Here is a 26445-nt window from a genome sequence, read left to right as displayed (position 1 = left end):
TTTTTTTTGTAAAATTTTGTATGATGAATTTGTTTATCCACATCAGCGTTCCAACTAGTATAGATGAATATACATGCTGAAAACTCACTTGCCTAGATAGAAGATATGGATCCATTATTGGACCTGATTATATCCTTGCCTACTAATTATTTTAATGGACAGTATTGGGCTGATGGCTTGTATGTTTTGTGTAGTTTATTAGACCTGTTATTTTTTGGTGGGGATGCATGATATGCTCACCCAGATGCCCTGAATGTTGTAATGGATTGGATGATGAAGAAAAATTCCTATATATTTGAACATATGATATAATATTATGCTTTTTTCATTTTGAAAAAAAAAGAAACATGCAAACATGCATATCCAAATTTAAAAATCCTCAAATTTCGAATGTACAAAGGACCATTCTCCGCATGTAAGATATACGAATGAAATATTATATGCCATAAGATATCGCATATAAAAATATATTACATGCCAGTTGCCGACTTTAAAAAATTATTATTATTAGCATACTTCCAAGGCGGGATAAGTGAATATTTAACATGCACACATGTATACCCAAGTTTAAAAATCCTTAAATTTTAAATATACAATGGACCATGCTCGACATGTAAGATATATTGAATTAAATACTATGAGAATATCTAACATCCCAGTTGCTTACTATAAACGTAATAACAAAATGCATTTGAATATTAATGGAAGTAATTAATAATGAAAAATTATTTATATTGATCAATTATGATATTATATATATACAAGAAGTGGTGTCTTAAGATAGGGAAACTATCTTGGACACATAATTAGTTGGTTGAGAGAATATCTCAACCACACACGAAACTAGAGATGTATAGATATAACCACTCTTATAGAATAGGATTAAACTCTTTTACATAGAAAATCACAATCAGGACAAGTAGGAATTACATTTTCCAACACTCCCCCTTAATGACTACTTGTCTCAATATCAATCTACAAGATCTACATTTGGTCCAGTCTGGTAATTACACCTTGTACCTTGTTCATGCAATTGTCGATGTCTATATAAAGGAACAACCATCTACCGAAATGCACGGGTTCCCAATTTCTACAGCCTCCAGTCTAATAGGAAGTCCTTCACGTACATGGTTCATCCAACCTCTCGATGAACTCCCCTAAATATAAAATTTCACCTCATGGAGTCTAAAACCAATACAACCCACCCAATTGTATCCATCCCGCATGACACACTCGTCTAGGGTGTTAAAAATTTCTAACAGAGGGAACACATAACAAAGGATATGCATGCCTTTTTGGGTCTTACAACAGGTACATAAAACATTTCAAGCACCACAACTAACGATTACAAAATGATATATGACATGTAGATTTTCTCTAATTATAATATGCGACTCATAATACACCATGATCATGAGTCTATTCCACAAACTCATACTAATTCACACAAAGTTTCACTTGGTTGTCCATCATCCTTTAATGGCTATTGTTGCTCTTTTCCATCATCTTTTGAAATTGTTCATATCTTGGGCATCTTTGTCTTTGTCAATTAAATCTTGGAATTCCATGCTTAACCTATCATTTGTTAGAGTTGAATTCTAACAAAATAACTTTACCTAAATTGAGTTAGCTAGGCTCAATAAGGCTCGCTAATTCTATCCATGATTCCAAAGATAAAATTTCAGATTGACAAAATATATAATTTATCTATCTTTACCCAGAGATGAAAATCACACCACAGTCACAATAGATCCAGACAGGCACTCCAGGTTCGCGACCTCACCACTAGGTGGTCAACACAATTGGGTTGACCAACTAGTAGTACTCCATGACAAAATCTCCTCTCACTGTGAGAGTAGGAGGTATGTGCAACTAGGTCACAGGGGGATCTCCAGGCCATCACTCGTATGCATCTCATCAGTTAAGTACTATCGCGCTCCTTGCTAGTTGATCTTGCAAAGTTTGCTAGAAACTGGCTACAATTTGCTAGCCATGCCACAGTTGAATCTCATTTGCTGGAAGTTGCTCGTTTTTCATGCCATAATAGTTAGCAATATATACCGCAACAACGCACAGGTTATAGTGTAGCCAGTGAAAATTGTTGGGAATTTCTGCTAATTCGAGAACAAATAATGAACAGAGAATGATGCTCTTTTTTAACACAGGATATTAACACAGGAAAGATGTTTTTGACACAGAGAAACAGAGTTTTTCCACATGCACAAAGAGAAACTTGTATTCATAAAAAAAACAACTGCTATTACAAAATGGGTCTTCCTCTCTCAGAGGGATTCTCCAAGGAACGCTTCAGTTCCACACAAAAAAAATTTACTCTGTTTCACTTAGCAAATTTACATTGCTGTGTCTGCATATTACATTGCAATAAAACATTAAGAAAAACATATAAATAGTGCCAAGGCTGTGATCTTTTTTATTTTAATGAGGTTTCTGTTGTTCAAGATGGCGCCCAGGCCATAATATTTGTCCTCCAAAGCGGATACAACACTATCCATGCACTGCTGTGCATTACAAAACTCTGTTTCTCTTGAAGATTTCAAACTGCTGTGTGTAAAAACGTTTCATTCATTTGAGCGCTGCTGGGCATTGCCCTCTTTTTCAACTAAACAACATTTCTCTGACTCTTCAGGAACAATTAATCTGTCCTAGCTTACAAATTTACACTGCTGTGTGTAAATATTTCTTACATTCACTGCTATGCAAAAAACATTTCACTTCTTCTTCTTTTTACTCTTGCACTGCTGTGCATAAAAAATTTCTTCTCTTTCTTGCTATCGCGCTGCTGCGCCTCACTCACATTTCTCAACAGACAACAAAAAACATTGTATTCAATATCTGCACTGTTGTGCATTCATATGTGCTCGCGCTGCTGTGCATTGCATTTTTTCAACCAAAAAAAATAACAATACATTTTCCTATGCCATACTCCCATAATTAATAAAATTAAATCTTTCACCTATATTTACCAACCATAGTACAATTTCATTAAATTACTTTTACTGAAAACTGGCGGTTGTTTGGTCAATTTAGTGTGTCTTAAATTGCTATTTAAAATGTCAACCCGAGAGTCATAAACTGCTGAAGTGAAGTGCACTGTATATGCAAGATAACCGATTTCTTATTTCTTTGTCGTTTTTGAGTTTTTGGTTTGTTTTTGGGTTTATCTTCTGTTGATTCCCTAATGTGAGATGGCAGAATTGAAATTCAAGTATGGATGGCAATGGTGACTTCTACAATGATTTTCCAAACTTTAAAGTTCTCAAAAAGGTTTCAAAACTTGCTGTGATGAAATCAATTCCTAAAAGAAAATAAAAATGTACCAAAATAGTGAGCTAGTGACAATGAAGCCCAGTATCCTTACTGTTGTATAAAAAGAAAATAAAAACTAAACTCAAAGCAATTCAAAGACTGTAAGCAAAGCAAACTAAATCACACTACTTCAACTCATATTCTGACCCCTCACCATTCGACTCGCTCTGGATATAGGAGGTAATCATAAACAAATTGAGTAATCTGATATCTAAATTGCATGAAATGAAATTGCATAAAATGAAACTAAGATTAAACTACACATTCATATTTCAATCCCTGAAAATGACATGAGTAATCTAATCACTAACTTGTAGAAAAGTAAACTAAATCATACCACATCAACTAATATTCTGATTCCCCACTATTTGAGTCGCTCTAGCTATAGGAGGTAATCATAAACAAATGGAGTAATATGAGATCTAAATTGCATGAAAGTAAATAAGAAAAACAGAACTGAAAGGAATGACAATGCTGGAATTAAAACTCAGAACATAAATCAGCAGAAGGACAAGATGATTTCATGTCATTAGTCATTAAAAACTATGTGAAATTTCCCGAGATGTCTACAAGAACCTGAAAGAAAAACACTGATCAGTTAACAATCATGAGAAAGCATAAAAGAAAATATGGACAACAGTTAACATGAATATCAGAACAGTGTAATATATACAAGCAAACGATTATGAAAGAAGTAACATAATGAAAGAAAGCGAGAAACTATACAGTAGTTACAGAGCCTTGGTGTACAGGGGCCCTCTGCAACCTCGGCCAATCAATACTCAGTCACTAGTTGAACTTAAGAACACTGTCTTCTCATATATTAAAGTGTAGTCATAAGATAAAGATAGAGCATGGCACAGTGGGCTCGTAAAAACAGTCAAGATTACATATAAAAAGCTAACTATCAAGCGTATGATAACGTGTTATTTATAACTGAGGATGCTATAACTAATTCCTAAATTTTGCGCTGCCAAACAGACATGTGAATGACCACATCCTGAGATCTAGCGTATGGTAGCCGTGACAATTAAATCTAAGGAGTGGTGGCTGTTCGATTTGGTTCACAAATCAATCCACAGGTGCTAGCACACCTCCAGAGATTGAGGAACTTGCCACGCAAATCTTCACGTGGTAAAAACAGAGTCGTGCCACCGCAAAACTCTTGGTTTGACCACTGCTTTGGCTGCCCTTGACCATGGCTGTTTGTGAGTGATTCGGCTAAATCAAGGGGACTCGCTCCATGTACACATCATTTGCAGCTTGCCCATGTGGCCGGATTCTCCAGTGGACACCTATAACATAGTCTTCAACAAAATGGATGCGGAAACTTGAGTTGGCTGCGGAAAGTGACAAGTTTCCGCAGCTGATTGAACAAAAATCTAAATCAAACAGCAGTCACAAGACATAGTTAGGAAATCATTTTATAAGCTCTTTTAAAACTAATATGCAATGATTTGACAGCTTGGTGGGTCAAGTAAATGGAAAAGAAGGCTGAAAAGGTGTATAGGGAAGATGCAAGTTTGGGACTCAACATACCCCCACTGTGAAGGTGTTGCATGTCCTCATGCAACCAAAATTTTAGTCATTCCCCTTTAATCCATATGTTCTGAAGCCTCTGCTAGTACATCCAGTCCTCTTCTCTTCTTTCTTGGTGCTACCACCATCCTGGGTTTCCTTATCAGACATCTGAATTTGAGATTGATTAATTCTCTGCTCAACTTTCTGCACTTTTTCTTTAGTTTCTTGTTCTTCTTTTGCCATAGTCCCAAATGAAGCATAGTATTATCATGAATAATTTTGTCCACTTTGCTTTGCTCCTTAAGTGCTTCATTTTCTTGCTTAATATGCCTGTTTAGAACCTCTAATTCAAACACTTCTTGCTTTAAGGATTGGACTTGTGCATCTTGTGTCATGTGGGGCAGAGTGGTACTCGGGCCTGCAGCTGTCTTTTCTAAAGATTCAAGGTAATCATACACCTCCTGTTGACTTGGATCTATTTCGGGTGTTTTTCTTGGACTGACTTCAAAGTCTTGTTGAGGAGGAGGATTGCTTTCTAGCTCTGGCCGAGAAGGGCTTTCATCAACATGTGGAGGACTAGTTTCAATAGTTGGCTGAGGATGAGATGGACTATGGCCAGCTGGAGGTTTCTCGGGTGTTTCCCCACCCAAGTCAATGAAGTGGGGTCATTTTACTTGTGTTTTACTCCCCCTTCCTCTAAGCCTGTTGCTTCTTCTTAAATACGGTGGACTAGTACTCTCAGACAATGTTTGATAGTCTTCCTCTATAGATGGCTCAGGTGATTGGTAGACTTCTTCTATGTTTCTTTTGCCTTTCAATTTTCTCTGTTTCTTTTCCTTAGTTCTTTTTTCCTTTTCTTTTTGACCAACTTCTTGAGTTTTGGTAATAGGAGAGTCTTGGACTATGGCACTCTTTTATTTTCTCCTACTCCTTCTCGGTGTCTTTGGTGTACTACTTTCAGGTGCCTCAGATGGCTCTTGAAAGTAAATTCTTACTAAGAACAGTTCCCAGGTATCTTTGTTTTTCTTCAGTTGGTCTTCAATAAGAATCCTTACAAGTCCATGATGGTATAAATGAGGTTCTATATTTCCTATGTTCTTTTGGACTGTGGTACTCATCTTTTTCAAACTTAGCAGTAAGAAATAAGGCAAATTAAGAGTTTGACTCTCTAAGAAGTTCATCAATAACCTAGCATGATACATGTACATTGCTCCAAAGCATCCTTCGCAAGTGATAAACTTTTGGATGATTAAGAGTAAGCTAGCACATTCTTCTTTCAATGCATGAACAGGAATTCCTTTTGTAAACACAGTAACATCCATACCTGGGTTACGTAGCATAATTCTTCATGCCTGCTCATCCACACTTTTGTTTTTAAACCAACGCTCACCTTCTTGGGGCAAGTCTGTGGCAGCTACTACTGTTGCTTCAGTGACTGTGAACTTCAGGTCTCCAATTTCCATCATCTGGCCATCGAAAGACCGTGCAAAGGCTTTCATTACCTCCTTGTTATGGCCCTTAAATTTTTGAATGAAGCGTAGCCATTTCGCTTTCTTCAACAAATATTTTACTTGGGGGTAACCTTCTAGATATTTAGGTCCTTCTAGTTCTGCCCTTAGTAATCGTCCCATTCTTTCCTCTGTTTTGAAATTCAACTGAAATTTCAATTACGTGTGAGGGTTTAGTAGAGGTAAGGTGGCTCGGTTGCAGGGTTTATGGCAAAAATACAGTGGCTGCAATTGGAGGATAACAGGTAATGGGAATGTTCCGGAACTGCAAGTGGAAACAGAGGATGAGCAGCTGAGGTGAGTTCACAAAATGAAGTGCAGACGTATGTGAAGAAGATGGTTTTAATAGAATGGTAAGGAAATGGAGTGGAGTCGGGATTTTGAATTGAACAGCTGCATACGAAATGTTACACATTTAATGAATGGCTGCGGAAAATGCGATGGAGAGGAGCCGTAATGAAATAGGTCACATCTCATGATTACAAGTGGTGTATGAAAGTGCAGTCGACTATGAGTTAAACCCGAAAATAAATCATGACACCGTTAAGGAATAAATGCATGGTTTGTGGAATAATGTCGTGGGATGGTAATGGGTAATGGAGCTATTGTGATAATCATTGCACATAGTAGAGCTTTTATGGTTTGACATCTATGCAAAATTGTGCCTTTAATTGCTATTTGAAAGAATTTTTTGCTCATACCTTTGGAATCTTTGTCATATTTGTTGTCCATTAGCCTTTAATCAACTGCTCTTTATTGATGTCTAGAGATGCTCCATGTCTTCATAGCATATGCTCAGTCACACCTGCATTTTTATGATTATTGCACTAACATTTTGACTGTGCATTTGAAAAACAGAGTGGTGGCTACGGAAACTACTTCTGGCTGCGGAAACTGCTTCCAGCTGCGGAAACTGACACAGCACCCACTTGGGTGAGCAAATATAGTTAGATAATAACTAACTGAGTGGAAATAGTCCTGAAAGAGACATTTATTGACGAAATGGAATGAAATGAATGAAATGGAGTGAGGTGAAGCAGAGTGAAGTGAAATGAAAATGAGATGGAGATGGAGTGGAATGGCAAATGAAGTGGAGTGAAAATGAAAAAGAATGGGAGATTTTTTTTTGGAAAACATAGAGTGTCAGGTGTCCCTGATTTTCACTCTACATTTTCTGTATAAGACTGCCAATCAGTGATTGTTTTTCAGGCTTATACAATTTTTTTTTATTTTTTTATTTTTATTTTTATTTTTTGAATTGAAAGAAACAAAGATTAGGCTGGTGGGGAAGAAGGGTTCTCCTTCAGCAGCCTTATTGCAGAATTCTCTTGGAACATTTTGACAAATTCCTCTTTTGAGAGTGGCTTATGATAAATTTTCAATCTGTGGCCATTCAGAATAAGAGGATTTTGAAATTCATCAATGGTCTTGATTCTTACCAGTCCATTGCTAAAGACTTTGTCAATCTCATATGGCCCAAACCAATGGGTCTGAAATTTACCTTTGAAGTCTTTAAACTTGGAATGAAACAGTAGTTCCCAATATCCCTCTTGAAACTTTTTCTCTTTGATGTATCTGTCATGCCACTTACCTCTTTGATGTTGAACTAGATCAATTCTTAAGATTGCTTCTTGTTTGATCTCATCTAACTCATTCTGCTGCTCCATTCTATGCTTTTGGGCTTCTGATAGGTTCATCCCCAACTGAACTGCCATCTTGAAAGTCTTGACTTGAAACTCAATGGGGAGCAGGACTTCTTTCCCATAAACGAGTTCATAGGAAGAATGTCATGTTGTATTCCTCCATGTAGTTCTATAGGCCCACAAGGCTTCAGGAAGCCTTTCTGCCCAATCTCTTCTGTGTAGATGAATAGTTTTGGTGATGATGTTCTCAATAAATTTGTTTGTAGACTCCACTTGGCCATTTGCTTGCGGATGGTAAGGAGTAGATTTTCTGTGCTTGATTTTGTATTCTTACATCAACTTCTCCATCAAGTTAGATGTAAATTGACTTCCTGATCTGTCACAGTTTCTCTTGGGACACCAAAATGAGTAAAAATATCCTCATAAAGAAAATTAACAACTGAATTTTCAGTAGCAGAAAGTAATGCTTTGGCTTCTACCCATTTAGTGACATAATCAGTGCATACCAATATATACTTCTTCTGTTTAGATGGTGGATTAATGGGTCCAATGAAATCTAAAGCCCATTTTTCAAAGGGTTCGATGAGTACCTGTGGTTGTAATGGCATTTCATTTGAAAGAGTTGGTTTCCCTACTCTTTGGCAGCTGTCACACCTTATGACATATTGTTTTGTATCTTTGAAGAGGGAAGGCCAATAATATCCTAAGGAAAGGATTTTATAGGCCGTCCTTTTGTCAACAAAGTGTCCACCGCATGGTTCATCATGACATGCTTTGAGAATGTCAGGCATTTCATCTTCCTGAACACATCTTCTGATCACACAATCTAGCCCTGTTATAAACAATTCGTTAGAAATCCATGAATAATTTGAACTCTCCTGAATAATTCTTCTTTTTTCACTAGGAAATAAATGTGAAGGTAGCTTCCATGTAACCAAATAGTTAGCAATATCTGCATACTAAGGAGTCTTAGTAGTTACTGCAAATAAATATTCATATAGAAACTTATCCTCTACAGGAGAATTTTCATTAGTATTTTGGATCCTTGACAAGAAATCAGCTACTGTATTTTGTTTCCCTGGTCTATCCAATACAGTAATATTGAATTCTTGTAAAAGTAAGAGCCATCTTGTAACTCTGCCATTAGTAACAGGTTTTTTCATTAGATATATAATTGCAGAATGATCAGTATGGACAAACGTTTCATAGCCTGTTATATAATGTCTAAACTTATTGATTGCATGAACAACAACTAAGAACTCTTTTTCAGTCACAATATAGTTCAACTCAGTGGGAGTAAAATTTCTACTGGTATGTTAAATGGCATAAGGAACTAAATCCTTTTGACCCAACACAGCTCCTAGAGCTGTATCTGAAGCATCTATAGAAATATGGAAAGGAAGTTCCCAATTTGGTCCTCTCAAAATGGGTGCTTCAGATATTCTTGTTTTCAAGGTTTCAAATGCTGATTGACAATCAGGATCCCATTTGAATTCACAGTCTTTTGTAAGTAATTTGAAGAGTGGAGATGCTATTTTGGTGAAGTTTTCTATAAATATTCTATAGTACCCAGTAAATCCTAGAAAACTTCTAACATCTTTTTGACAATTTGGAATAGGCAACTTGGAGATGACTTCAACTTTTGATCTATCAACTTTAATCCCATCCCCTGAAATATGATGTCCCAAAACAATACCCTCAGTAAACATCATAAAGCATTTTTCATGACTCAATGAAAGGTTTGTTTCTTTACATATTATAAGGACTTTTTTTCCAAATTCTCTAATGCCTCTTCAAATGAATTACCATAAACTGTAAAATCATCCATATAAACCTCTACACAATCATGGATTAGATCAGAAAAGATTCCTAGTACTGCCCTTTGAAATGTTGCGAGTGCATTACATAATCCAAAAGGAAGCACTCAGTAGGCAAAATTTCCCCATGGATAGGTAAATGTGGTCTTATCTTGATCTTCAGGTGCTACCTGAATCTGATTATAGCCACTAAAACCATCCAAGAATGAAAAGTACTTTTTGCTTGCTAGAGTATCTAATACCTGATCGATAAAGGGTAAAGGAAAGTGATCCTTCAAAGTTGCTTTGTTCAATTCCTTGTAATCAATGCATACCCTCCATTTACCATTCTTTTTAGGCACTATAACCAAAGGAGAAACCCATCGGCTATCTGAAATTGGATAAATGAAGTTTAAATTGAGTAGTTTTTGGAGCTCTTCTTTCACTATCTCCCTAAGGTTTGGATTCATCCTTCTCTGAGGTTGTCTGATTGGTCTACTGTTTTCCTCAATATAGATGTGATGAATGCAAGTCTTAGGGTCAATACCTTTCATATCAGTATACTCCCATGCAAATGTAGTAGAATGTTTTTGCAAGATTTTGGTTAGCTCTCCCTGTTGTGATTTTTCCAAGTTTTTGTTGATATTCAATGTTTTACCTAGAAAGATCTCAATGGCGGAACTACCAAACTCTTCCATAGAGTAAAGAGACATTTGTCTAGATGATAGATACTCAATGTCAGAATCTAACTGAAATTGTGTGTGGTCATATTCTGAAGATGTTTCAAAGTTTTCTAATGTGTTCAGAATTTGACTATCTTCAATGATTTCAGAAATGGTAAAGACAGGTTGTATAGTGTCCTCATTGTCAACCCATTCATTATCTCCCACTTCGAGAGCTCAAGGGACTTTCGGACTGTATTTCCTTCCTTCTCCATACTTGTGTAACTTTCTTCCTTTGCATGGTTCTAGCTTGTGTAAGAGCCCATGTTAAGTTACAATCATGTGCCATATGACCAATGTTATGACACTTGAAGCATTCTACATTGTTCATGAATAAGATTTCATTATTTCTTCTTGTAAAATTGTTTCTTGGAGGTTGTCGGAGACTATAACATCTATCTCTATGAGATGCTTTACAGTCTTTTGCCATATGACCAAAGTTTGAACAAGAATAACAATAACAAAAAAATGAACTTTGGTACCTGGGAGATTGAGGTTTCCTTGATGTACTTATGAAGCCTTTCTGCCTTGAGATCCTTTGATGATAACCATTGCCTCTTGCCTCTTTGATATCATCTACATTTCTTTTTGGAGCTGGTTTTCTACTTGGAGCAAGATTTCTTCTTGGAATAGGATTTCTTCTATTGTAGCCTTGATTTTTCTCCTTGCCTTTGCTGGAACTAGGAGCATCACAATTTCTTTCTGGATTTTTCACATCTCTTTTGATTAAAGCATTTTCATTCTTGTTTGAGGGTTCCCCTGCATACCCGAGTCTTGATTTATCAGATGGACATCTGTGATAGCTAAGCATATCATCCAAGGCTTGAGAGCTCTTCATGATTTTGTTCATCCCTTCAACCTTTTTTTTGAGGAGGACAATCTCTTCTTCCAATCTTTCACACTCATTATTCTTCTTTGCAAGTTGTTCCTCAGTTTCTTCCTTGCTACGAGTAGCTTCAGCTGCTACTATTTTAAGGGAGATGATATCTGACTTCATTTTGAAGATTTATTCATTCTTTGCTTGACTGCTCTCCATTTTCTTCTCAGCTCCTTGTGCCTGTTTCTTGGCTTCTTGTAATTGAGACTTAAGGGAGGAGACCTCTACTTTGTACTGACCAATCTCTTCTTCAAGTTTGTTCACACTCTTGTGTCTTTGTTCAAGTTGACTTGACAAGGTATTTTCCTACTTCTTTGCTTTATTCAATTGATTTTTCATGGATATGACCCTTTCATGATGCTTCCTTTTGCTTTGATGAAATTCCTTCTTAAGTTTGGCAAGCTCTTCATCCCTTTCTTGTACTTGAAGCTTGATGAGGTCAACTTTCTTCCTTGTTTGATCTTGGTTACCAACTGGAGCTATCTTCTTAAGTGCCTCATTTGCTTTTTCAAATTGTTAATCTCTTCCATGGCAGTCATAAGTTGAGCGAGGAGTTCTTCTACAAAGTCCTTTTCATTCTTTTCATCTTCTAGGTCTGCTTCAGCCTTGATGTCATCATTCTCATTTTTAGCTTCTATGATGGGTTCAAGATCTCCTTTTTGATTGATGGTCATGGTCAGTGCTCCTTTTGAGTGAAGGTCATGAAGTTTGTCCCATATATCCTTTGCTGATGAATATTTTCCTAGATTCTTCTTTACAGAATCAGGTAGCCCATTCAAGATTGTCTTTGCTGCTTTTACATTGTACTCTCTGGATTCTCTATCCCTCCTGCTATCATCAATCACTGATTCCCAAATTTCAATCCCTTGAGACTGTAAGGAAGTCCTCGTTCTTGCTTTCCATATACTAAAGTTCCCATTGAACCTTGGAGCCTCATCAAATTGATTGTCTTCTATTTTAGTAGTAGAGAGAGACACATCCTTAGGAGGATTGGAGACTTTCTTCCTTGACCTCGCCATTTGTGTTCTAAATGTTGACCTTCAAGCTGTTAAGCTTTGAATGAAGGAACTGGGCTCCAGCCATTCTTGCACTCTTAACTGTGCTTCAAAATACTTGACTGTGTATTTAAAATAGCTGATTGTCCTCAACAGTAACACAAAAAAGTAGCTTGAGAAATACCTTGGATTTCTTTTGACTGAGTCTTCACTCTGCTAGAGAAGCTACTGTAGCAAGAAATCCTTCCTTCAGCTTCTTTGACACCTTCAAAGAGCCTAGACAAGCTCTGATACCATGTTGGAATTTCTGCTAATTCCAGAACAAATAATGAACAGAGAATGATGCTCTGTTTTAACACAGGATCTTAACACAGGAAAGATGTTTTTGACACAGAGAAACATAATTTTTCCACATGCACAAAGAGAAACTTATATTCATAAAAAAAACAACTGTTGTTACAAAATGGGTCTTCCTCTCTCAGAGGGATTCTCCAAGGAACGCTTCAGTTCCACACAAAAAAATTTACTCTGTTTCACTTAGCAAATTTACACTGTTGTGTCTACATATTGCATTGCAATAAAAACATTAAGAAAAACATATAAACAACGCCAAGGCCGTGATCCTTTTTCTTTTAATGAGGTTTCTACTCTTCACAATGGAGCCCAGGCCATAGTATTTGTCCTCCAAAGCGGATACAAAACTATCCTTGCACTGCTGTGCATTACAAAACTCTGTTTCTCTTGAAGATTTCACACTGCTATGTGTAAAAAAATTTCATTCATTTGAGCGCTGCTGCGCATTGCCCTCTTTTTCAACTGAACAACATTTCTCTGACTCTTCAGGAACAATTACTCTGCCCTAGCTTACAAATTTACACTGTTGTGTGTAAATATTTCTTACATTCACTGCTATGTGAAAAACATTTCACTTCTTCTTCTTTTTACTCTTGCACTGTTGTGCGTAAAAAATTTCTTCTCTTTCTTGCTATCGCACTACTGCGCCTCACTCACATTTCTCAACAGATAACAACAAACATTGTATTCAATCTCTGCACTGTTGTGCATTCATATGTGCTCGCGCTGCTGTGCATTGCATATGTTCAACCAAAAAACATAACCACACATTTTCCTATGCCATACTCCCGTAATTAATAAAATTAAATCTTTCACCTATATTTACCAACCATAGTACAATTTCATTAAATTACTTTTACTGAAAACTGGCGGTCAAACAGAGTTTCACTTCACGTCACGCAATTTATGTTGTAGGCGTATACACACCCTTTGGCTTCAATCGACGGTGGTTAGCTTTGATTTCAATCAGATGACTGACGGCAATATTGCATAGCCACTTCATGCCAAATGTTATGCTCGAGAAAAAAATTGTTTTCCAAAACTGTTGATCCACGTGTCCGTAGCTGATTGTAATCGTTGCCCTCCAGAGGAAAACCATCGCTCGGTGAAAAGCGGTGCGATGGGAGACTGGAAGTTTTGTGAAATAGTACGCTATCCCTGCTCAACTATCGCTGTAGTTGAAATTATATTTCAACAAAAATCTTTTTCACAGTTGGAAGATCGCCCATAAATAACAGCATGATTGAGAATTATCAAACTCTTCTAAAAAAGGACTTCCCAGACTCAATACAGAAGATGAGCAATGCCGATAATACACACGAGGGGCATGCTTTCTTGATTAATGGTGAGCCTAATCTACTTGCATGGCTTGACATTTTCCTTCAGTATATCACCACGAGGGTAGTCCTAAATTCTTGGCCATTGCAAAAAGTGACTAGTACGATGATCTGACTTGGTCTAGTCCTCTAGACAAAGCCTACAATAGCCAACAATTCTCAGCTGACGATCAATGCAAACAACAACAATGAAAAAAAACCCAGCTGCGGGAGGACAGTTGGAGAAGGCGGTCGATCTGGGTCTGGCACACATCCTCTGACTTCTTCTGACCCTCCAAATAGACCCTACTAATATAGAATTCACAGCTATAATGAACGTAAGAAATGGAAAAGGTAAACTCTAGCACTGGGAGGACAACAACCACTGCCCAAAATTGAAAAAAAAAATTAAAAAATATAAATAAATCGGGGCTTTCAATTCACTCCACGCTTGGATTCTATAGCTTTTCTCTCCAAGCAAACAAAACCATCTCTACCTCTTTCCACTAACATGAAGTTATTCTGGTCAGGCAGAACAAATTTGGAACCTCCTCAAAAAGTGAAAAGAATTTTTGGGCAGTCAGGGAGCAACAGGCTTAGCTATGTAACACAGATCAAGCCCAACACTAGAGGAATTCATTGTGTGAGACCGAATGTTGGCCTGAACAATATGCTCATGGTAATATCCCTCCGGATTTGATCCTTTGTTACCTCCCGATCTGATCCTCTGTTACCTGTGGATCGTAGATGCTCAGTTGTGCCCTTGCCAAGGCGACTTGAGCCAAATGAAGGAAGATGGTCTTCAGAACCACCTCTGCATATGCAGCGAAACCCATACACGAATCTACATGGAAATGGGACTTAGAATAGGAACATATGGATCATGTATGATGCCAACTTGTTTTTCTCTTCTCGAAAGCTCAACCAACATATTATATCTAGTTCCAACCCCTTGACATAAACTGGAGAAGTCCATAGTTTTTCACACAGTTGGCGCTTTACACGTTACTTACCTTGACATGATCGCATTCGCACAGTTGACTCTTTACATGTTTCTCACCTCGACAAGATCGCATCCCAGCAGCCACTCTAGGGCCAAATGCAATACACCCGGTCAAATGGGCATAAGCAGGAGCATCACTGCTCCAATACACCTTCACCTAGGCACAAGCAAGAACTCCACTGCTCTGCAACATCATAGTTAATTGAATAATTCTAAACAGTGGAAACAATCGTCCACACGACCTGAATAGATGGAAAAATCAAAATAAAAAACCAAACTCTTTATTTCTCTCAACCTGAAAGGGGCCAATGCCTAGGCCTATATGGGCTCTAATACCAAGATAAAATTTGATAGTGAAAAACTATTCACATTGATCAATTATGATATTACATATATATAATAAGTTGTGTCTCAAGATAGGGAAACTATCTTGGACACACAATCAGTTGGTTGAGAGAATCTCAACCACACACCAAACTAGGGACATATAGATATAGCCACTCATATAAAATAGGAACATACTCCTTTACATAGAAATTCACAACTGAGACAAGTAGGAACTGCATTTTCCAACATATAAACACAATAATAAAATACATTTGAATCTTCACAAAAGTAATTAATAGGCTAGATAATTTTGAAGCAAATATAGATAGATACATACATAATTTTGAATGAAACATTAGTCCCAACATTATCGTTTGTTACAAAAGTTATGAGTTTATTGAAATGTGTTTATGCATATTTTATTCCATCTTTAGCTTATAAACCAAATAAGGATAAGAAATTACAATGCTTATATATATATATATATATATATATATATATATATATATATATATATATATATATATATATTTAAAAAACTAGTTATTGTAACAAACTATTTATTTAACTTTAAATTTATACTAATCCTAATGATGTGGTAAATAATTCATATGTAATAAAATAGTTAATATAAAAATTTACAATATCTAGTATATTAAAATAAAAAATTAGTTAAGTGTGAGTGCAAAAGATTCCTAAATATTATTTTTATTTTTATTTTATATTTTTAAGTTATGATTGAAATTGTAGACAAAGGAGAAAATCTTATCATACCCGCATGTCTCGTATTACATTAAGTTTAAATTAGTTTGTGTTTGACCAAAACTTTTTGCTTATCCATAGTTTAACATTGAGAATTCAATATTTTTTTATTTTTTATTATTATTTAAATTTATTTATTTGTAAGGTGATTGGATGAGTTCTTATTATGAGTTGTTTAGTATTCCATATTTATGAGTTACTAATTTTTTGTTTTATTTCTCTTTTCTTATTATTTCCATTTTCATAAATTATAGTCTTTTTCTCTATATTTTCAATTTAAGATGACTTATTATTATATGAAAAAACATATTTTAATAAATTTAATTATGAAAATTATATATATTAATAAAAAATAATACATAAATATATATAAAACAAATAAACATATGTATTAAACTGTATGTATATTAATATAAATAATATTAGCTAATCATATTTCTTAATTTTTAGTGATGGCATTCAACAATACAATGTTTATTAGTAGTTTTTGTTTTTGTGATGAAAATTTTGTGTCTATTGTTTTTTAGTTTAATTGAGCTATATTTAAGCTAAGCGAAAAGTACTAGCTACTGTTATTATATTAAAAATATATTTTTGGTGATGACATTCAACATTACAATATTGTATTTGTTGTTTTTATTTTTGTGATGAATTTTTTAGCTTTTTTATTTTATAGTTTAATTAAGATATAGTTAGGCAGGTACTAGCTACTATAACTTTTCTTTATTGTAGTGTTGACTTAAATTTTAATTTTTATATTGTATCATGATTTAAAAATTGAAATGTGAAACTAAGTCCATTCAATAATAAAAAGCGACAAAGAGAAAAATATGAAGAAAATAAGTAAGGGAAAAATAATGTAATATGCAACATTATTTCTTTTGATTTTTAGATCAGTGTCCATGCTTAGTAAAAGCCCAAAACATAATGGCAACTATTTTTTCGATAATAAAATATTAATTATGGAAAAATTCATAAATTAAAATAAAAAATAAAAAATTGATAATCAATTTATGACGGGATCAGGTTTTTATTTTTTTTACTTTTTTTAAAACAATTTTTAATTCAAAAAAATTGATTTCAACCCACATAAAATTAGTCATCCACAAATCAAAAATTAGAAATTCAAATTTTAGAATTTCAAAAAATATTTTTCAATTTCTAAATAAATAAGTTTAATATTTAATTTTACCAAAACTTTAATAAATTTTAGAAACAATTTCTAAAAATTTGGAAATCAATTCTGAGACTTTTGTGATCCATATTGTAGATAAATGTCTTTCGGAATAATCACATCATTAGGATTTGGTCACGTTTCGAACCAACTAATATGGTTCATCCTCAGGACAAGGTGAAAAAATAGCAGAGATGCAACATTGCCCAAGGTTAGCAGTTGAAAACTAGTCGTTGGAGATTAGTTAAACATATAACTAAAAATTCTAAAGGTAGATAAGAATTATTTAATATTCTAAATTTACTTATAAATTAGTTGTTAGGAGTGCGAATAATAATAATATATTGTTAAAAATACTTCATAAATTAATAAGGGGTTTAAGAATAAGACTATAAATATTAATAAAAATAGTTGTTAGGAGATTGTATATAATATTAAATAATAATAAAGTTCTAAGGGGTTATAAATATTAATAAAAATAGTTGTTATATAATATTAAATAATAATAAGGTTATAAGGTTTAGTTCCAACATATTATAGCATATAAGGTTAAGAGTAAGTTTCAAAATATTCTAAAAAAAGAAAGAGAATTATTTAATATTATAAATTTAGTTATAAACTAGCAGATATGAGTATGAATAATAGTAATGTGTCGTTAAGAATACTTCAAAAATGAATAAGGGGGTTAAGAATATGATATAATATTAATAAAATGGTTTATTAGGAGTTTATATATAATATTAAATACTAATAAGGTCATAAGGTTTAGTTCCAAATTATTATAATTATTATAGGTTAAGAGTATAATAATTATAATAATTTGGAACTAAACCTTATGACCTTATTAGTATTTAATATTATATATAAACTACTAACAATCATTTTATTTATATTTATAACTTATTCTTAACCCCTTATTAATTTTTGAAGTATTCTTAATGATACATTATTATTATTCGTACTCCTATATGTTAGTTTATAACTAAATTTATAATATTAAATAATTCCCTTTCCCTTTTTAGAATATTTTGAAACCTACTCTTAACCTTATATGTTATAATATGTTGGAAGTAAGCCTTATAACCTTATTATTATTTAATATTATTTAACAACTATTTTTATTAATATTTATAAACTTATTCTTAACCCCTTTATTAATTTATGAAGTATTCTTAACAATATATTACTATTTTTCGCACAACTAACAACTAATTTATAACTAAATTTAGAATATTAAATAATTTATAACTAATTTTAGAATATTAAATAATTCCTATCTACTTTTTTAGAATTTTTAGTTACATGTTTAATTAATCTCCAACGACTAGTTTTCAATAGCTAACCTTGGGCAATGATGCATCCCTGCCATTTATTCATGAATATTGTATGATTTTTTTCACATTGTCCTGAGGATTAACAACATTAGTTGGTTGGAAATGTTGACCAAATCCTAATGATGTGATTAATCTGAAAGACATTTATTTACAACTTTATTTTAATTTATTATTGTTATTATTAACTATAAAAGGAATTAATATATAAGTTAAACATGTGTATATTTAAAAAAACATGTAACAAGATTCTTAACTATAGAGATTCACCCCATTTTACCATAAAATTCTTAATTTGTAAATATACTCTATTACAATACCATGGCTTATGAAAACTTCATGCCCAAAAAACCATAACTAATTTCTTATCACATTTGTTCATATGACATATCATTTAATTAAAAAAAAAATAATGTATAATTTCAACTTTCAATTTGTGAACAGTGTTAAAAATATTTTAAAATATTCAATAAAAATTAAATCTTTATCATCCATTTAATAATTATCACTAATTTCCCGGGTGCAAGTGTTTAGGCACGCTGGTACTATGCAGCGACCTTGGGTTGCCAAGTGGCGAGGCCACTTGGCCACCCACACTTCCACCTAGAAGGTCACCACTGAAATTAACGACATATTAATGCACTGCGTAGGTCGAGGCTTCATCAATCCGGTTTTTAAGATGGCCTCTTCAGACTGTCTTCTCCCCGCTCTGTTTCCTCTGAACTGCAATTGTCTCCCTGCTGCTGTAGAGTCGAGCTCGCACACAACAACGAGGAGACGCTACCAAGTTTTGTGCTGGAGATGGCGGATGATGCACATTTCTCGTAGAGTCTTCTATGCTGCTTATGGACTGGTTCTTCGATCTTGAATCTTGGCTCTGAACCGTTGATTACAGGTCCTTCTGTTCCCATTGACCACTCTTTCTTTGGCACTGCTCTTTCTCGTTCTCGTCCACTCAATTTTGCTCAGGTGAGCATGTCTCATTTGCGTCATCGAATGCGCTGCAGGAGGGGCAGTAGCAGAGGAAGAACAATTCCCCCCCCTCCTTATCCCTCTCTGACTCGTCCTCCTCTGACTCATCCTCCCCTTCGACGGCTCATTTCTTTGGACGCTACCCAACCACTCGCAGCGGTCGGGGGCGGGCTCAGATTGCAGGTCCTCAGCCTGTTAACGCTGCTCCCTTCCCTCCTGATGCCTCTGTATCATCTCTGCAACCCAGTCATTTTGCACAATTTCAATTTCACTGCATGTTGGAATGTCCCTGCATAATAGCGACTATCTCGGTGGAATTTAGAGAGGAGCCACAAAACTCTGAAGACCCAGCCCGCACTACTCAGGTGCGGACCACCACTAACAAGAGAAAAGCCCCTAGAAGCAGCTCAGGGACACACCAATCCAGGCCGCTTCAAGAACATGGAAGAAAATTTGAGAGATAAACAAGATGTAGAAGATGACATGGAGGCGTACTGGTGTTTGATAGTGGAAGAACCTCCTCCTCCTAACGACACCTAGCTAGTCAAAGTTTTTCAGGTTCTGGGTTCCCAACTCTCAATACTATGGGTCTATTCTGATGTTTTTTTTTTATGCAATATTGTTAATTTTGATGATTCTTCCAAAAACTCTTCCACTCTGGCACTACAGGCTGTTACCCCTATGTGGACAGCAAACTCTTATAGTTTTGGACTGGTTTCCCAGATGCAGGTAGTATCTTTCCAGTCTTTTATTGTTAAACATGGCATAATTTGTGACTTACTCTACAGAGGCTGGTGCCTCCTTGCAATACTTTTGTTACATTAATAGAATTAGTCAAATTTAAAAAAAAAAAAAAAAATTATTATTAATTAAATTAAAATTATAACAATTTTATTCCAAAACAAACACACTTGTCAAATATTATATTATATTCAAATAAATAAAATTGAATTAAATTAAAACAACTAGCATATATCATGCATCATGTTAATAAATTTAAATAAATAATATTTAACATTATTATTCCTTTACAAATATTATATTATATTCAAATAAATAATATCGGAATGCGATTAAAACAAAATGCACACTCACATGCACCACGTTAATAGATTTAAATAGGACCAAGACAAAATACATGTTCTCATTGGTCACCTTGGAAGCCAATTTGCTTAAGGACACCATGAATGTTTATGCTTTTGTTTGTTTTTTTTTCCGTTTGTGTTTGTGTTTGTTTGTTTTTTTTACTTGTATTAAATATCAATTTAGTGGAAGAAAATAATTATAAATTTTGAATTTTTTAATCTAGATTAAAATTGTATTGAGTTTTGGGTTAGAAAATATTGATAAAGAATTGGGATGTTGGTTTGCTATTTAAAATTTTGATATATTAAAAGCTTCTATTTAAAGGCCAAGCCAGTTTTAGGAAGCATGTATTTTGGAAAAAATGTGGTCCTTTACTCCCTCCAATATGATTCTCCTCGCCTTGGTTACACACTTCCTCTATTATGCTAGATATTTGACATCAGATGATCCTAGTTTTGGAATGTCAATCTCAAAAAATTCCTTCAACTCATTATCCTCTAGTACTGCCTCCATGTGTTCCTTCCAGGAAACAAAGTTTGAGCTGTCCTCAAGGGAATACTCAAGTCTTAGAGCATAGAAAGCCATCCTATTAGCTATTAAGAATTGATCCTGCAAATTCGATCCTCCAGCAATAACAGCTTCAAATTTTCTTCTCTACTATGAATCATGCTCTGATACCATGTAGAAATTTAATGTGTAGATATGAAACTGCTCATGTAATTTAGTAAAAATAAGACTCAAATATACTCTACTCATCTATGGAACTCAGTTCACAACCAAGAGCTCAAATCATAAACATGCATCAAGAATAAACACACATACACATAGATTTATCTAGGGGAAAGAAACTACTCAAAACCCCTTCCTATTTGTATTGCAATGATCAAATAATATGAATGAATAGATATGTTTGCTCAAGCCTGAGCACAACTTGCAAGTGTATAGTCTATTCCTCCGCTTGACTGACTGACTCTAGCCAACACTTAGCAAATTTTCTCCAAGCTCTTATTTCCTTGCATTGTTTCTTGAAGAATTAGGCCCCTATTCATTAGGAAATTCCTCAATTGGAATCGCACAATCTTTCTAGGTTGATCCTCTGACTACATGCACCACATGTACACTTTAAAATAGTCTATAATTGATAGTACATTGCCTTGGAACCTCCACCTCAACTAGATAATTCATTTTCTTCACATGAAATAGTTATTATGGGTTAACCGATCAATTAACTGGTTTATCATTGAGTGTGACTGAAGTCACACTGCACAATTTGACCTTCCACTAGTTCTTCTAGCAGTTAGAACTAGTTTAAATGACAATAACTTAATTTAACTGAATTAGATTTCTAGAAATTAGCAATCACTCATGCTTAATTGAACTCAAATCTTCCACCTCGAATTATCTAAGCTAATTGGGCGACACAAGCCATGTCACTCAAGTTAACTCATCTAAGTTGTCTACTAAAATGGAAATTCAAATTTTCTCTAGTTTGACCAAGGCAAATCAAACTGATATTTTCTTGCCGCATTTTCAACATTTTGGGACTAGTTCTGATGCACCCATCCTCGAAGAGCAAATCTTGATGTCAAAAATACATTAAAAATTACAAATAATTGACTGTCATTCATAATCTACATAAGTGAAGTTGGATACAATATTATTGACTTCAAGAGATGGAACATCTACTTCGTGATCCACAATGAATGTTGGCCCTAAGAGGCCTTTGGGATTTAGAGGTGAAAGACCTGGATTTAGGGCATCCTTAAAGAATTTGTAATGGGAGAAGGATGACACTCCTTAGTCTTTGGCTTCAGCTCTTAATCTTGAGAGTAGATAAATTGAGGAATCCTTGGCTATCCCATACTTGATGAGGTATTTTAGATCCTAATGTTTCCTACATCCATGTAAGAGTCGAATAGAGCGAGAGAGGATTCCCATCCAATCCTGAATTATGGCAGCGAGTGAAGAGACCCAATCTGTGACTTTGAACTACATACAGAAGGAACCCCCTGCGATTTTCCTCACAAAAACTATAAAATTCACATGAACTATGGAAATGGCCCTAGCTTGGTTGCAAGAATAACCCTGGGGTAGAATAAATACCCCTTAATCTATGAGATATTATAGTAGGGTCGGTTCCTTCAAATCATTTTTGGTAATAAAATTTTCATCATTGGTGATATCGTCCATCTTATCCCCTAATTGAACCTTAGTCACCACCTCCACAAAATCTATGAATTTATCAATGCCCCTATGCATTGATGCATGTGAGTCCTTCTTGAACAAAATATTATTGGGTAGTGTAGTATACGTAAGGGGGATAATATGGGGTACAGAGGGAGGTACCCAAGGGAATAATGTAATGGAAGGATGATAAATAAATTTGCCATAATTAATAAATAAAATCGTTAACCCACATTATGCAATGGACCACAAGTAGTTAGGGAATAATGTGATAAGCCCATTGTAATGGATGTATGATATTGAGAGACCCGTGGTAATTACCCATGGTATTGTATGTATGAAGGCTATATATTTTGTATGTATGAAGCCTATACATGGTATTGTATGTATGGAGCCTCTTCGAGTGCCCCGCGTACAACCACATTAGATCTCAGTTTCATAATATTTGTTGCAATACTAACCTTCCTAGCCTTTTACAATGTCAAAATTATAGTGAGCTCAGGAGGCTTCTCTCTAGGCTTTTTGAGCATAGGAATAAAATCTTAAATCAAACTAAATAATTTGTTTCTTTAGGTCCGATAGACCAAATTTTGGTCTCAGTGGATGTTAACCATCATAATCATCATCATAAAGGCTAGAGACTCCATTGAGAGATGAAAAGTATTGTTGTATTGAAAAGAACATGGCTTGTGGAGTCTCTAGTCTCTATATAGGCTTCATACATACAATACCATGGGTAATTACCATGGGTCTCTCAATACTATACATCCATTAAAATGGGCTTATCACATTATTCCCTAACTATTTGTGGTGCCTTCCATAATGTGTATTAACCATGTTATTTATTAATTATGGCCCATTTGTTTATCATCCTTACATTACATTATTCCCTTAGGTACCTCCCTCTGTACCCCAAATTATCCCCCTAAGTATACTACAACTAGCATCATCACCAATACCTTGTTGTTATTTTTCACTCAGTGTTTCACTCTAAACTTACAAGGGTCTATCGGCCTTTGAGAAAATGTTGCATTTCTTCTCCTCAATCATCTAGTTAAGGTGTGGGATAAAATAGATTTAGTGTCCTCATGATGGTGAAGACCAATAAGCATCAATTCCATGACAAGCATCAAAACATATTATAATATATTTCATGTTTTTAAAATTAAAAATAAAAATTAACTATATTATAACTTTATTTTATTGTTAGATTTGAGACTTTTGTGATCCATATTGTAGATAAATGTCTTTCTGATTAATCACGTCATTAGATGGTGAAGACCAATAAGTATCAATTCCATGACAAGCATCAAAACATACTATAATATATTTCATGTTTTTAAAATTAAAAATAAAAATTAACTATATTATAACTTTATTTTATTGTTAGATTTGAGACTTTTGTGATCCATATTGTAGATAAATGTCTTTCTAATTAATCACGTCATTAGAATTTGGGTGACATTTCGAACCAACTAATGTGGTTCATCCTTAGGACAAGGTCAAAAAATCATACAATCTTCATGAATAAATAGCAGAGATGCATCATTGCCCAAGGTTAGCAGTTGAAAACTAGTTGTTGGAGATTAGTTAAACATATAACTAAAAATTATAAAAAGGTAGATAGGAATTATTTAATATTCTAAATTTAGTTATAAATTAGTTGTTAGGAGTGCAAATAATAGTAATCTATTGTTAAAAATACTTCATAAATAAATAAGGGGTTTAAGAATAAGTTTATAAATATTAATAAAAATAGTTTTTTATATAATATTAAATAATAATAAGGTTATAGGGTTTAGTTCCAACATATTATAACATATAAGGTTAAGAGTAGGTTTCAAAATATTCTAAAAAGGGAAAGAGAATTATTTAATATTATAAATTTAGTTATAAACTAGCAGATATGAGTATGAATAATAGTAATGTATCGTTAAGAATACTTCAAAAATTAATAAGGGTGTTAATAATAAGATATGATATTAATAAAATGATTATTAAGAGTTTATATATAATATTAAATACTAATAAGGTCATAAGGTTTTACTATACTCTTAACCTTTCTTTTTTTACCTTATATTATTTTATAATAATTTGGAACTAAACCTTATGACCTTATTAGTATTTAATATTATATATAAACTACTAACAACCATTTTATTAATATTTATAACTTGTTCTTAACTCCTTATTAATTTTCGAAGTATTCTTAATGATACATTACTATTGTTCGTACTCCTATCAATTAGTTTATAGCTAAATTTATAATATTAAATAATTCTCTCTCTTTTTAGAATATTTTGAAACCTACTCTTAACCTTATATGTTATAATATGTTGGAATTAAACCTTATAACCTTATTATTATTTAATATTATATAACAACTATTTTTATTAATATTTATAAACTTATTCTTAACCCCTTTATTAATTTATGAAGTATTCTTAACAATATATTACTATTATTGGCACAACTAACAACTAATTTATAACTAAATTTAGAATATTAAATCATTTATAACTAATTTTAGAATATTAAATAATTCATAACTAAATTTAGAATATTAAATAATTCATACCTATTTTTAGAATATTAAATAATTCATAACTAAATTTAGAATATTGAATAATTACTATCTACTTTTTTAGAATTTTTAGTTACATGTTTAACTAATCTCCAATGGCTAACCTTGGGCAATGATGCATCCCTGCGATTTATTCATGAATACTATATGATTTTTTTCACCTTGTCCTTAGGATTAACCACATTAGTTAGTTGGAAACATTGACCAAATCTTAATGATGTGATTAATCCGAAACACATTTATTTACAACTTTATTTTAATTTATAATTGTTATTATTAATTATAAAATGAATTAATTTATAAGTTAAACATGTGTATATTTAAAAAAACATGTAGTAAGATTCTTAACTATAGAGATTTACTCCATTTTACCATAAAAATTCTTAATTTGTAAATATACTCTATTATGATACCAAGGCTTATGAAAACTTCATGCCCAAAAAACCATAACTAATTTCTTATCATACTTGTTCATATGAGATATCATTTAATTAAAAAAAAAAAATTATATAATTTCAACTTTTAATTCGTGAACACTGTTAAAAATATTTTAAAATATTCAATAAAAATTAAATCTTTATCATCTATTTAATAATTATTATTAATTAAATTAAAATTATAACAATTTTACTCCAAAACAAACACACTTATCAATATAATTATTCCTTTACAAATATTATATTATATTTAAATAAATAAAATTGAATTAAATTAAAACAATTAGCATATATCATGCACCATGTTAATAAATTTAAATAAATAATATTTAACATTATTATTTCTTTAAAAATATTATATTTATTCAAATAAATAATATCAAGATGAGATTAAAACCAAATGCGTACTCTCTTACAACACGTTAATAGATTTAAATTCCTTTTACAAGTATGTCTGAGTTTAGAGTGATAAACTTTTCCTGCTCTGCATCTGCGGACATCTGTGTCTGATCTGCTTGCATCACGA

The sequence above is a fragment of the Pinus tabuliformis genome, chromosome X (assembly GCF_031772625.1).
Source record: "Pinus tabuliformis cultivar Carrire ecotype Pingquan chromosome X, CPIR1, whole genome shotgun sequence".
Taxonomy (NCBI): domain Eukaryota; kingdom Viridiplantae; phylum Streptophyta; class Pinopsida; order Pinales; family Pinaceae; genus Pinus; species Pinus tabuliformis.
This window is presented reverse-complemented; position numbering follows the sequence as displayed.